Source organism: Carcharodon carcharias, chromosome 3 (assembly GCF_017639515.1).
Source record: "Carcharodon carcharias isolate sCarCar2 chromosome 3, sCarCar2.pri, whole genome shotgun sequence".
In the NCBI taxonomy this organism is placed as follows: domain Eukaryota; kingdom Metazoa; phylum Chordata; class Chondrichthyes; order Lamniformes; family Lamnidae; genus Carcharodon; species Carcharodon carcharias.
The window spans coordinates 183,237,620-183,249,995 of NC_054469.1; positions in this window are offsets into that span (position 1 = coordinate 183,237,620).

The window sequence follows — 12,376 nt, forward strand, 5'->3', positions numbered from 1 at the left end:
CTATCCTGCAAGATTTGGCACTAATGTCTCCAGTACGGAGGCTGTAGCCCAAGCTATGTAGGAGGTCCATATGTGCTGCGCTAACTGAAGGTTCCTTGGATTAGAGTGTCCCAGGTGTCCCTGCCTCCCTGCCCAGGTCAGCGTCTGCTCCCTCAGCATTTCCCTGAGTGTGCTCATCCTTGGACTCACTGCTGGACTCATCGTGTTCAGCCGCAGCCACTCTGTCTACATTTTCTTCACCCATAGCGTCCCCCCCTTTGCAGCGCAAGATTGTGGAGAGCACAGAATGCAACCACTATCAGGTACACACAATCTGGGGGGTACTGGAATGCGCCCCCAGAATGGTCCAGGCATTGGAAGCGCATTTTGAGAAGACCAATGGCTCTCTCCACCACAGCCTTTGTGGATGCATAGCTCCTTTTGTACCGCTCCTCAGCTTCTGATCTTGGATGGTGCATGGTGTCATGAGCCACCTTCTGAGGGGATAGCCCTTGTCACCCAGCAGCCATCCAGCCAGCTAGACTGGAGCACTGAAGATCCTCAGAGCCTGCGAGTGTCTCAGGATGTAGGCATCGTGGGAGTTGCCTGGGTACTTTGCACAGACTTGCAGAATCTGCATCCTGTGATCACACACTATCTGCATGTTCATGGAGTGGGAGCCCTTCCTGTTGACGAAGGCACTGGGCTCACCTGCTGGTGCCTTGATGCCTTGATGGCCACATGTGTGCAGTCTATAGCACACTGGACGTGGGGGAAGCCAGCAATCATCGCGAAGCCACTGGCCCGCTCTGTCTGGCTGGCCTCATCCCAGCAGTAGTGGATGAAGGTCAATGCCCGTCTAAACAGAATGTTTGTGACCTGCTTGACACAAGTGTGGACAGCTGATTGGGAGACACCGCAATGATCACCCACCAACACCTGGAAAGAGCCGGAGGCATAGAAGTTGAGGGCAGCTGTGACATTTAGAGCCACGGGCATGGGGTGTCCACCCACACAGTTTGCTGAGATCTCTGGCCCAATCAACTGACAGATAGTGTTGACTGTCTCCCTTGAGAATTGGACCCTCATTTGGCATTGCACCTCAGACATATTGAGGTAGCTGCTTCGCCTCCTGAATACCCGGGCAGCAGGATAGTGTTGTCTTCTGTGGCCCCTTCCACCTTGGACTACCTCTTGGCCCTGCACCCCTTGTGCCTGCACCTGTACTCCCAAAGGTGGATCCCCTGGAGGCTGAATGTGCACTCCTGGCCTCCTCCGCCTTCTAGCCCTCCCTTCCTCCTCAGAGGAGGTGCCTCCATGGAGAGATCACCTTCCATTCCCAGGCTCAGGGAGGCTTCCTGAAACCTACAGGCCCCAAAACAAATCCTCACTGCAAAGTGCTGACCTGAAGGTTATGAGTCTAGTCCAAGCAGCTGGTATGCGCTTTGAACTTTTCCAGCTCACACAGGCAAGTTTCAGTAACTTTTGTGCAATAGCTTTTAATTCTGTAGGATCGCGACTCCACTGAGCCTTCTTCTCCCACTCGTTGGTGAGGTTTATACAAACTTCCGCTACCCACCTGCCTGTTGCGCCTGTGCGACGAGCCGAAGATTGCAATGGCGCTACAAAATCCCCATCAATTGGAACCTCAAGGGCCTTAAGTGGCCCGTTAATTAATGGTGGGCGCGTAACGGAGATCGTCGTGTACGTGCCCATCCCGACGGCACGCGGTGAAATCAGGATGCTCATCCGACCTCACCGTGCGTCATTTTATGCGTCGGCGTGCAGGTCCCACCCCCATGCACATCAAATGGAAAATTCTGCCCTATGTACATCACATCAACAGCATTACCCTCATTGATCTTTTCTGTTACCTCTTCAAAAAACTCCAGCAAGTTAGTTAAACATGATTTCCCCTTTAGAAATTCATTGCTGGCCCTTCCTTATCAACAAATATTTTTCCACATGACTACTAATTCTATTCCGAATAATTGTTTCTAGAATCCTGCCCACCACTGAAGTTAAACTGACTGGTCTGTAATTGCTGGACTTATCCTTACAACCTTTTTTGAGCAAGGGTGTTATATTTGCATTTCTCCAGTCCTCTGGCACCTCCCTGAGTCTAGGAAAGACTGAAAACTTATGGCCAGTGCCCCTGCAATTTCTACTCTCACTTCCTTCAATATCCTTGAATGCATCTTGTCCAGCCCCAGTGCCTTGTCAACTTTAAATACCGTCAGTTTTTCAACATTTCCTCCTTATCAATTTTGAATCCTTCTAGTGACAGAATTTCCTCATCTGTCACCATGGCCTGGGTAGCATCTACCTCCTTGGTAAAGACGTATGCAAAGTATTAATTTAATATCTCAGCCATGGCCCCTTTGTCCATGTGTAAATTCCCTTTTAGGTCCCTAATCAGCCCTGCTCCTCCTTTTACCATACTTTTACTATTTATATGCCTAAAGAAGACTTTGGGATTCCCCTTTCTGTTGGCTTGCTAGTCTTTTCTCATAATCCCTCTTCGCTTCTCTAATATGCTTTTTCACCTCTGACCCTTCTGTATTCCTCTTGGTTCATAAACACGCTTTTTCTTTTTTATCGTAATTTCAATCTCCTTTTTCATTCAGGGAGCTCTGGATTTGTTTGCCTTTCCTTTTCCTTTCGATGGAATATACCTTGACTGTGCGCGAACCAATTCTTTTTTGAAGGTAACGCATTGTTCAGCTACAATTTTTCCTGACAATCTTTCGTTCCAGTCTATCTGGCCCAGCTCCGTTCTTGCCCCATCGAAGTTGGCTCTCATCCAGTTAATTATTCTTACTCTTGATTGCCTATCATCCTTTTCTATCATCCTAAAACATACAACACAATGATCACTGTCTCCTAAATGTTCCCTCAATGACACTTGATCCACTTGGCCCATCTCATTTCCAAGAACCAGGTCCGACAGTGTGTCTTTTCTTGTTGGATTGGACAAATACTGCTGTAGAAAATTTTCCTGAACACAATCTAGGAACTTTTTCCCCTCTCCACCCTTTACACTACCACTGTCCCAATCTACATTCTGGTAATTAAAGTCCCCCATTATAATTACTGTATAATGTTTGCATCTCTCTGTAATTTCCCTTCAGATTTGTTTTTCTACATCCTTCTCACTAGTTAGCGGTCTATAGACTACGCCGAGCAATGCAATTGCACCCTTTTTTGTTCCTTAGCTCTAGCTAAATTGATTCTGTCCTTGAACCCTCTGGGACATCCTTTTTCTCCAGCACCGCAATGCTCTCCTTAACTAATTCCGCCAACCTTCCTCCTTTCTTTCCTTTCCTATCTTTTCTGAACACCTTGTACCCAGGAATATTTAACACCCGGTTCTGCCCTTCCTTGAGCCAAGGTCTCCGCTATCGCCACAACATCATATTTCCACATGGCACTCTGCTCTTGTAACACCCCAATCTTATTTACTGTACTTTGTATATTCACATACATGCATCATAACCCTGATTTCGATTTTGTTACTTTCTCCCTCACCCTGACTTCACCTACTAACTTATTATTCTCTTCACTAGCGCTACCTGTCCCTCCCAGTATTTTGTGCACCCTGGTATTCCTCTCTAATGTTTTCTCTTGGTTCCCCCACCATCCTGAGTCAGTTTAAAGCCCTCCCAACAGCACTGGCAAAATGCCCCACAAGGATCACAATCCCAGCTCTGTTCAGGTGCAACCCGCCCTGCTTGTATGGGTGCTATCTCCCCCAGAGCCAGTCCCAGTGTCCCAGGAATCTAAAGCCCTTCCTCCTGCACCACCTTTCCAGCCACACATTCATATGCCTTATCCTCCTAAATCTGTACTCACTGGCACGTGGTACTGGGAGTAATCCAGAGATTACTACATTTGAGATCCTGCTTGCTAATGTTTTTACCTAGCTCCTTAAATTCTGGTTGCAGAATCACATCCCCCTTCCTACCTAAGTCATTGGTACCAATGTGGACCACGACCTCTGGCTGTTCATCCTCTCCCAGAAGAATGTCCTGCAGCCGTTCTGTGACATCCTTTACCCTGGCACCAGGGAGGCAACATACCATCCTGGAGTCACGTCTACGGCCACAGAAACACCTGTCTGCTCCCCTAATCAATGAACCCCCTATCACTATTGCTCTTTCTTTCTTTCTTCTTACTCCCCACCTGTACAGACGAGTCACTCATGGTGCCACAAACTTGGCTCTGACTGCACTCCTCTGAAGAATCAGTGCCCTCACCAGCTTCCAAAATGGAAAACAGATTTGTGAGCAGGACCCCAGAGTACTCCTGCACTACTTGCCTACTTCTCTTGGACTTCCTGGTGGGCACCCATTCCCTCTCCATCTCCAGGCCCTTAAGCTGCAGTGTGATCACCTCTCTGAATGAACTATCCACGTAGCTCTCAGCGTTGTGGATGTGCCGTAGTGACTCCAGCCGTCGCTCCAGTTCTGAAACCTGGAGCTCAAGTTTCTGCAGCTGGCAGCACTTCCTGCACATGTGGTCGTGTAGGAGATCAGTTGTGTCCATAACTTTACACATATTACAGGACATGCATTCCCTTCGACTGAGCTGCCCTGCGATGTCTTAACTCTACTTCCTTTACATTAACTTTATTCTACTTTGGATTATTTATCTTACTTTATTATATTGGCTCTAAATTTCTCTTATTCCTGGCGCTTCTCAGTTAAATCCAAGTATAGCAACTTGTATAAAATATTACACTTTTCTAATCTACTCACTAGGTCCTACTTACCAAGGCCATTGCTCTTCCTTCTGAGGAAAGGTAGAAAAGGAAAGGAGTGCCTTCTCCCTCTTCACTGAACTCTGTCAGTTACCTCTACTTTCGAACTCTCACCACTTCTCGCACTGTTTTTATAGCTCTTCTGCTCTCCTCTAGGTGTTGCTGACTGCCTGTCCCAGGGTCCTCCTCTCGCATTCTCCTCTCAAAGTATGTGAAAGGTTTGGGGTTGATAAAAGGAAGTTTGAGGAGGAATTAATTCATATTTGTGCCCTGGATGAAGACAAAATTAACCAGCTAAAGAGAAAAAGGATATGAGAACTTTTGGTGAATATGCCTGGTCCGATTCTCTGGCATTGCATTGCAAAGCTGATGTCAATCCTTGGATTAATATACATGTGCGAGCAGACTTTTTCTGCCATGGGACAAATCAAATGCAAGAAGTGCATTAGGCTAACAGATGGAAACCTCAGTGCTGAATTGCAAAGTGCCTGCGCATCCCTGAGTCCTATTCTAAGAAAGCTTGTGGAGGACAGGTCCAACCAGAAGTTGCACTGAGTACAAGGCAGGTAAGGCAAGTGTAAATATTTCTTTTGTTTTTACCATTTGAAGTTGATGACAGCTCTATTAATATATGAATGATTTTCTGTAACTTGTTATGGAATATTCAACTTGTCTTAACTATCATATTAATTAATTAACTTTGCAGGTGATTGAAGAAGCATATGTGAACGTGCACGAAAGTTTATGATAAAAAGGGTTCTACTCTTATGACTTTAGGTCATATTATCATGGATATTGGACAGTAAAGGTCATAAAAGTTAATCTGATTGAACATAAATTTAACCTTCAGAATCAGGTATGTTTAGGTCAGCTGGAAAAATAAAATTAAGAACATTTCAAACCCAAATCCAACCCACCTTGAACCTCGTCACTTCCAGATTTAATGGAGGTAATTTGGGGACAAGCAACCAATCAGCTCTCAGGAGGAGGAGATTTAAGTATTTAGATATTTTAATGAAACCACATGCTGAAGTTTTTACAAAAGCAAAATACTGTGAATGCTGGAAATCTGAAATAAAAACAGAAAATGTTGGAAATACATGTCAAATGTGTCGAGAGGACCTGTTCAAACTGCATTATAGTCAGTGCGACTTTTGGTTGGACCTGTCCTCCACAATCTTTCTTAGGTTAGGACTCAGGGATGTCTTATTGTATAGGCAGTGTTGGACAATGGATAAATTAGTAAATGATATGAAATCACTAACAAAACATACCACAATATGCATGTTGTTGTGTTAACTTTGTTGTGCCAGCCATTTTTCCAAATTGCAGGCTCTGCTGTGTTCAGCTCCCATCCCAGATGTTGCCAAACTGAACCTGACTATACGTTTTTATCTCTCTTTTGTTTCTGCTCCTGGATGAAGATCTCAGCTGGCCAAGCTAATGATATGTATGCATGAATGCATCCCTTCTCAGCATCTCATGTGTGAATGCTTGCTGGAAGGGTTTGGACTGATAACAAACCATCTATTGTCCTGGATTATTAAGAAAAACACTTTTGATCACTGATTCTTTAGCCTTTGGGAGAACTAATTAACATACTGTATCTACTTCCTCGTACAAGGATCCAACCTATCTCCCTCAGTTAAGATAATCAAAAAGACCCTGAGGAATCAGACTTCATATCAAAACATTTTACAGCTTATATATTATATTAAAACTCTTTATAATAATTAAAAATCAGGTTGACGTGCTACTAGCATTACTTAAAACAATTAAGATGAGTTACTTAGTTTAGATTTTGCCATTGCATTTCAGATCAAACTATTATTTATGTAGGGTGAATGCACTGTTACCATAAAATTCCAGCTTCAGGTAGCCTTCAATGGGCCTCGGTCTACATCTGTAGGCCTTCATTGTTAGATATGGATATGTAGCTCATTAGATATGACTTACTTAGTTACATCTCTTGTTATGATCCACAAACCAAAAGAACCAAATTTACCGAATGACCCAAAAATGAAGAAATTTACCGAACAAGATTTCACTTTTTGTAAATTTTACTTCAACATGAATCAAAATCAGAATCAGGAAGTAAATATAAATCAACAGGCAAATTACAGTTGTTATGAACTATAAATTAGAATATGCAACAGGGACTATCTCATGTATCTTATGGCAAATAGACTTCAATGCAGGAAACTGTGAGGTAATCCATTTGGGGAGGGCAAACAAGGCAGCAGAATACACAATAAATGGTAGGATACTGAGAAGTGTAGAGGAACAGAGGGACTTAGAATGCATGTCCACAGATCCCAGAAGATAGCAGGACAGGCAGATAAGGTCGTTAAGAAGGCAGATAGAATACTTTATTTTATTGAATGAGGCATAGAGTAAAGAGCAGGGAGGTTTTGCTAGAACTGTTTAGAGCACTAGTTAGGCTACAACTAGAATGCAGCGTAGTCCTGATCATCACATTATAGGAAGGAAGTGGTCACACTAGAGATGGTACAGAGGAGATTTACGAGAATGCTGCCAGGATTGGAGAATTTTAGCTATGAGGAAAGGCTGAGTAGGCTGTGATTGTTTTCTTTAAAGAGTGATAAGGATAGATTTAATTAAGTACATAAAATTTTTGGGCCCTAGACAGCATGGATAGGAATGACCTATTCGCTAACAGAGAGGTCAATAACCAAGGGGCAAAGATTTAAAGTCATTGGTAGACAGATTACACTGGAGTTGAGGAAAAATTGAATCATCCAGAGGAACCTATGCCTGCCATGAAAATATTAATGTATATAATTTTATTGGAAATTATTTTAAATTGGACTTGTAGTAGGGTCTGTGTCTGTCGGTGTGAGTGTATGTGTCTTACTTTGATTAAAGCCAGCTAGTCTGGGTGTTTTGATGTATGGTAGTTTTGAGATGTTAAACAGTAAAGTAAAGGGTACATTTGCATTTTGTTGAATAAACCATTCAAAGACTGGAGGTGAAATCTTGCACCTAGAGACACCAAGCAATATGTATATATCTAATTAAATTGGTACTATGAAAGAGGTTTTATTGTTAGAAGTTAGTGGAGTTCAAAGGGCCTGGTGATACAATGAGAATTTGCATTCAAAGGGAAGGCTAGGTATATACAGAAAATAATTTTGTGTGTGTAAGTCAGCGACATGTAAGATCTAAGCTGCCTGTAAGCCTACAGTGGTGCAAAGGAACCAAACTGAAAGGAACCTCATTTTGAATTCATAAGATAACACGTGCTTTGCCTGGTGTCTGTTTAAGTCTATGGGTTATTGTTGCCTTGGGGAAGATTTACCTGGGAGTGGGGTTTGTCTAATAGTTATTTGGGGATTTGTTTAATTGTTATTATGGTAGTAATTTGTAGACACATGTATGTGTTTAATTTCTTGTTAAATTAATAAATGTTTAATTTAATTTATATAAAAAACCACTTGAAGCTTTGTGGTTTAATTTCTGAATTCAGAGCTGCTCCTCAAACATACCGATTGAAAATATATGTTATGACAGTTGTTTAAAGTTTCCCTCTGGGATTTTAAATAACTCAGCCTTTATCAACTGCTGTGTCATAACACTGCCTGAAAGTATGATAGAGGCAGAAACCCTCATCACATTTTTAAAATACTTGGATATGTACTCAAAGCAAAACTCAAACTCGCCCAAATATGAGATCTTTTATAAATCCATCTTGTCTTTGCTTTTTGGGTCGATAAGACATGCGGCAGAATTTTTACCTTGGAGGGCGGGCAGGTGCGCGCCCGACCCACTTGAGTTTAAAATGAAGCATGTTGACATCGGGCGAGCATCCCGACGTTAACGTGCAGTTGCGCGATATTTCAGTTGGCAGGCACACATGGGCATCTGTAGCACACCCGCTGACAATTAAAAGGCCTATTAAGACCATTAATAAGATAATTAAGTTAAATTTTTTGCTGCCCGTCCAACTGTATGGTGGGCGGGCAGGCAAAAAGGCCAAGCGGCCTTTGCTCTTTTTAAGAAACCTCATCCATGGGTGGGATGAGGTTTCCAACATCAAATAAAGATAAAATAAAACTTTTAAAATTTCATTTGCAACATGTCCCTACTCATGTGACAGTCACATGAGGGGACATATTTTATAACAGTTAAAAATCTTAATTTCTAATTTTTAAAACTGTTCATCTCGCTGAGGCAGCTATGTGCCCCAAGGAGATTTTCAAGCACGCACTTGCCCCACTTGCCCCCCTCCCCCCCACCCCCTGCACAGGCAGCGCTGAGCGCTGCCACTCTTATTTCACATTGGGCAGGCTTTAATTGGCCCGCCAGTGTGAAATTGCAGTCCAGACCCAATCACAGGCAGCGGTCAGCTTCTTGACCAGTCACGCCCGCCCAATAAGGGCAAAATTCTTCCCATGATATCCCCACTACTCATTTACCTATGAACTCCTGCAAGATGCAAACATTTTCCTTGTCACCTTCTAATTCCACTTTGAAATTCAAACAACCTCTCAACTTATCTACAAATGCATATTTTAGCTCATCTATTTCCATTTCAAAATGCCTGCTTTTACACTTAATCCCTGTGATGATTCAAACCTTGTAATCTAACTGTCTTTAGTTTAATTAAATTGGTCACATGCACACACACAAACATACACACACAAGCCTGCTTCAGACTCCCACAGTATTATTAGGAAAAAAAATCATATTTCCTTTACACTATCACTACTGCAGTAGCCACTGAGCTGTAAGCACACTGGTGGAAATTGTGTATGAGTAATGTGACGGTGCATCCTCAAAAGTGTTTTCAGAGGACTCTTCAGCCTGGTCCCTCATCAGCTCCTCCTGTGAGGGACCTGTGGGATATGAAGGACATGAGTTAGTGGTGACATTGAGAGACGGTACAAACTCAACTCATGACATTTCAATTAGTGGTGACATCAATTCAACATGAGTAACTGTTAAGTGTTGAGTGACAATGTGATATCTAATGCCATCACCATGTCCCTGGACCATCACCATTTCTCCACAGCTGATGTAAAGTATATGTGTCACCCTGCCAATCTCCAGGGTGTCCGCCTTCAATACAGTCAGGGTAGCTATGGCTGTAGGGCCACCTCGGTTCCCTGCCTCTCCCTGGCATTCTCTTACCCTGCAATTAGAAAAGGCAGACAGTTATGAGTTTGAGAAATGGAATGTGTGCTGAGGATGGAATAATAACATTTGAGGAAGGTCACTGTGAGGGATGGGTGTGAGAGAGCAATAAGGTGAGGGTGTGTGTGAGTGTTGGATGTTGAGATGGAGGTTCAAAGAGATGGCTGGAGAGAAAATAACTTGTGGAATACAAGGTGTGTTGGTCAGAGGAACATTGTGCAGAAGAAACTAGGGATTGATGGATGCCCCTTAAAAATGGTATGACTCCCACCTTGTCAGAATGAATGAGGTAATTAAACATTGTGCGGCACTGAATCTATCTTGAGCACCACAGTCCTGCTGCTGATAGGCTCTACCGGGAGCAACCAGGCTTCTGCTTTGTTAGGCAGCTGATCTTTTCCTCCCGTCCACAGGGAAGATGATTTCTATGCTGGCCCATACTGTATCACCTTGAGGGAAGAGTCAGCGAACCTGCGGTGTTGAGGCAGCCTTCCTATGTCTCCATCCATTCTCCTCATTTTTGAATGCTTCAACAACAAGATTTCCTGCAGCTATTCAGACCCCTGCCAGCTAAATACTGAGTGGTCATTGACAGATTTGGTTCTTTATTCCGACCGCCCTCCCTGACTAGTTGAGAATCCTGAAAGTTACATTCTAATATCTTGGCTAAATTAAACTGCCATTTTAGTGATTTCAGCTGAGATTAACATTTGGAAAGTCTGCCCTATGTGTCTTTAAGCTCTTCTTCTGTACAGGATAACAATTAACATGCAGAAAGCCCATTGTCTGATTAGTTACTACTGAAGATCTATATTTTATGTAAATTCCTGATTTTAAAAATTCTCCCATGTTCAGTTATGTTTTTCTGATGTTTTTTGTCCAACAAACGTAACCAGCATACATCGTAATCAGGCAAGGCCAGCTCTAACTGTCTAATTGACTGATCTCAGTAAGAGAAAAATACACATTTTGAAGCTTGTGTTTATTGTAGAGATTGAAAGGATTAAAATTAATTACTATTTAAAAACATAAGATTATGGATTAGTGATCTATGTATTAAACATGAGGTTGCAGACTGGGATTCAGTATAAATTATACTTGCAATTCTTTCTTGGTGGTGATATCATAGCTGTTCTAATTGTAAGTACCAATTCCATAACATACAATAAACGGTCCGATATTTTAATTCCTTAAGGGTAAAGTTAAAAGTATTTATATAATCACTTCAGGATTAATTTGACCTACAGCAAGCCTTTCAGTTTGTACATCTATATCAGCAAATGTTAGTAAAGCTTACTATTAAAGTGTTTACTATATAAATCAATTAAAATATCATTTTCCAGGTATTCATCATTTTGGTTGATTGAGATGTTGAGGTTTGGACTTCCATTCATTGAGCCTTACTTTGAAACCTAGTTCCAGATGCTATTCAAGTGTTGATTACCTGATAGGTGAGATTTCTCAGCTCTCAGCTCTCAGCTGGGTTACCAGATTAACCATTTAAATGTAGCATCTATTTCAGGAACTGGGAAGAAACCTGGTAAGCCAACCTCACCCCAGAGAAACACAGTCATCACAACAGAGTATCAACTGCACTATGAAAAACTCTTTACATATTGTTATCCAGCCAAAGAATGGTGGCATTGGGTACTAGGTGTGATCAGGGCAGTTAAAATACTTCCCACTTCATCTATGATTAAAAATAAATCTGTATGAAAGATTATCTGTTTTAACATTGGATACCTCACCGTTTTGTCAGCTTAGCATTTTGAAATGTACTGAGATTGTGTGTTATCGTAATTTATGGTACTGGGCTGGTAATTTATTGTAATAAACTTTCTTGCAGGAGGTTAGAAAGAATTAGGCCTCACCCTCAACCTTTCCTTAGTCAAAATATGAAGGGAAATCTTCCTTGATTAGGGAGGGTTAGGGTTAGGAAGAACAGGTGTTCAAGATGATTAAAGGATTTGAAAGTGTAGAAAGATAGAAACTATTTTCTCTTGGGGTTAGTACAGGACAAAAGGGAACAACCTTAAAATTAGGGCTAGGTGTTGAGGCCTGATGTCGGGAAAAATGTCTTCGTACATAGTGTAGTAGCAATCTGGGTGGTTTCCACCCAAACAGCTATTCATGATAGGTCAATTGTGGGTGTACCTACACCACATGGACTGCAGTGGTTCAAGAAGGCAACTCACCAATTACTGGGCAGTTAATGTCCACTTAAGGGCTTCATTCTGCCACTACTGGTATTAATCCAGTGGCAGGCTGGGGGCTTGCCTTGTAGGGAACACAGCAAACAAACCTGTGCAGGATTGCTTGCTGGCTCCAGGCAGGGGGGTGATGGCGGTGTGTTATTCAAAGGTAATCAGTATCTGATCAAGCAACTCATCAGCAGGAATGGGGAGTGCCCGATCAGAACCAAACCTCAGTTGCTGTCAACCCCACTGTATCACCATCCCGCGACTCCACCTCACTACCCCTCCT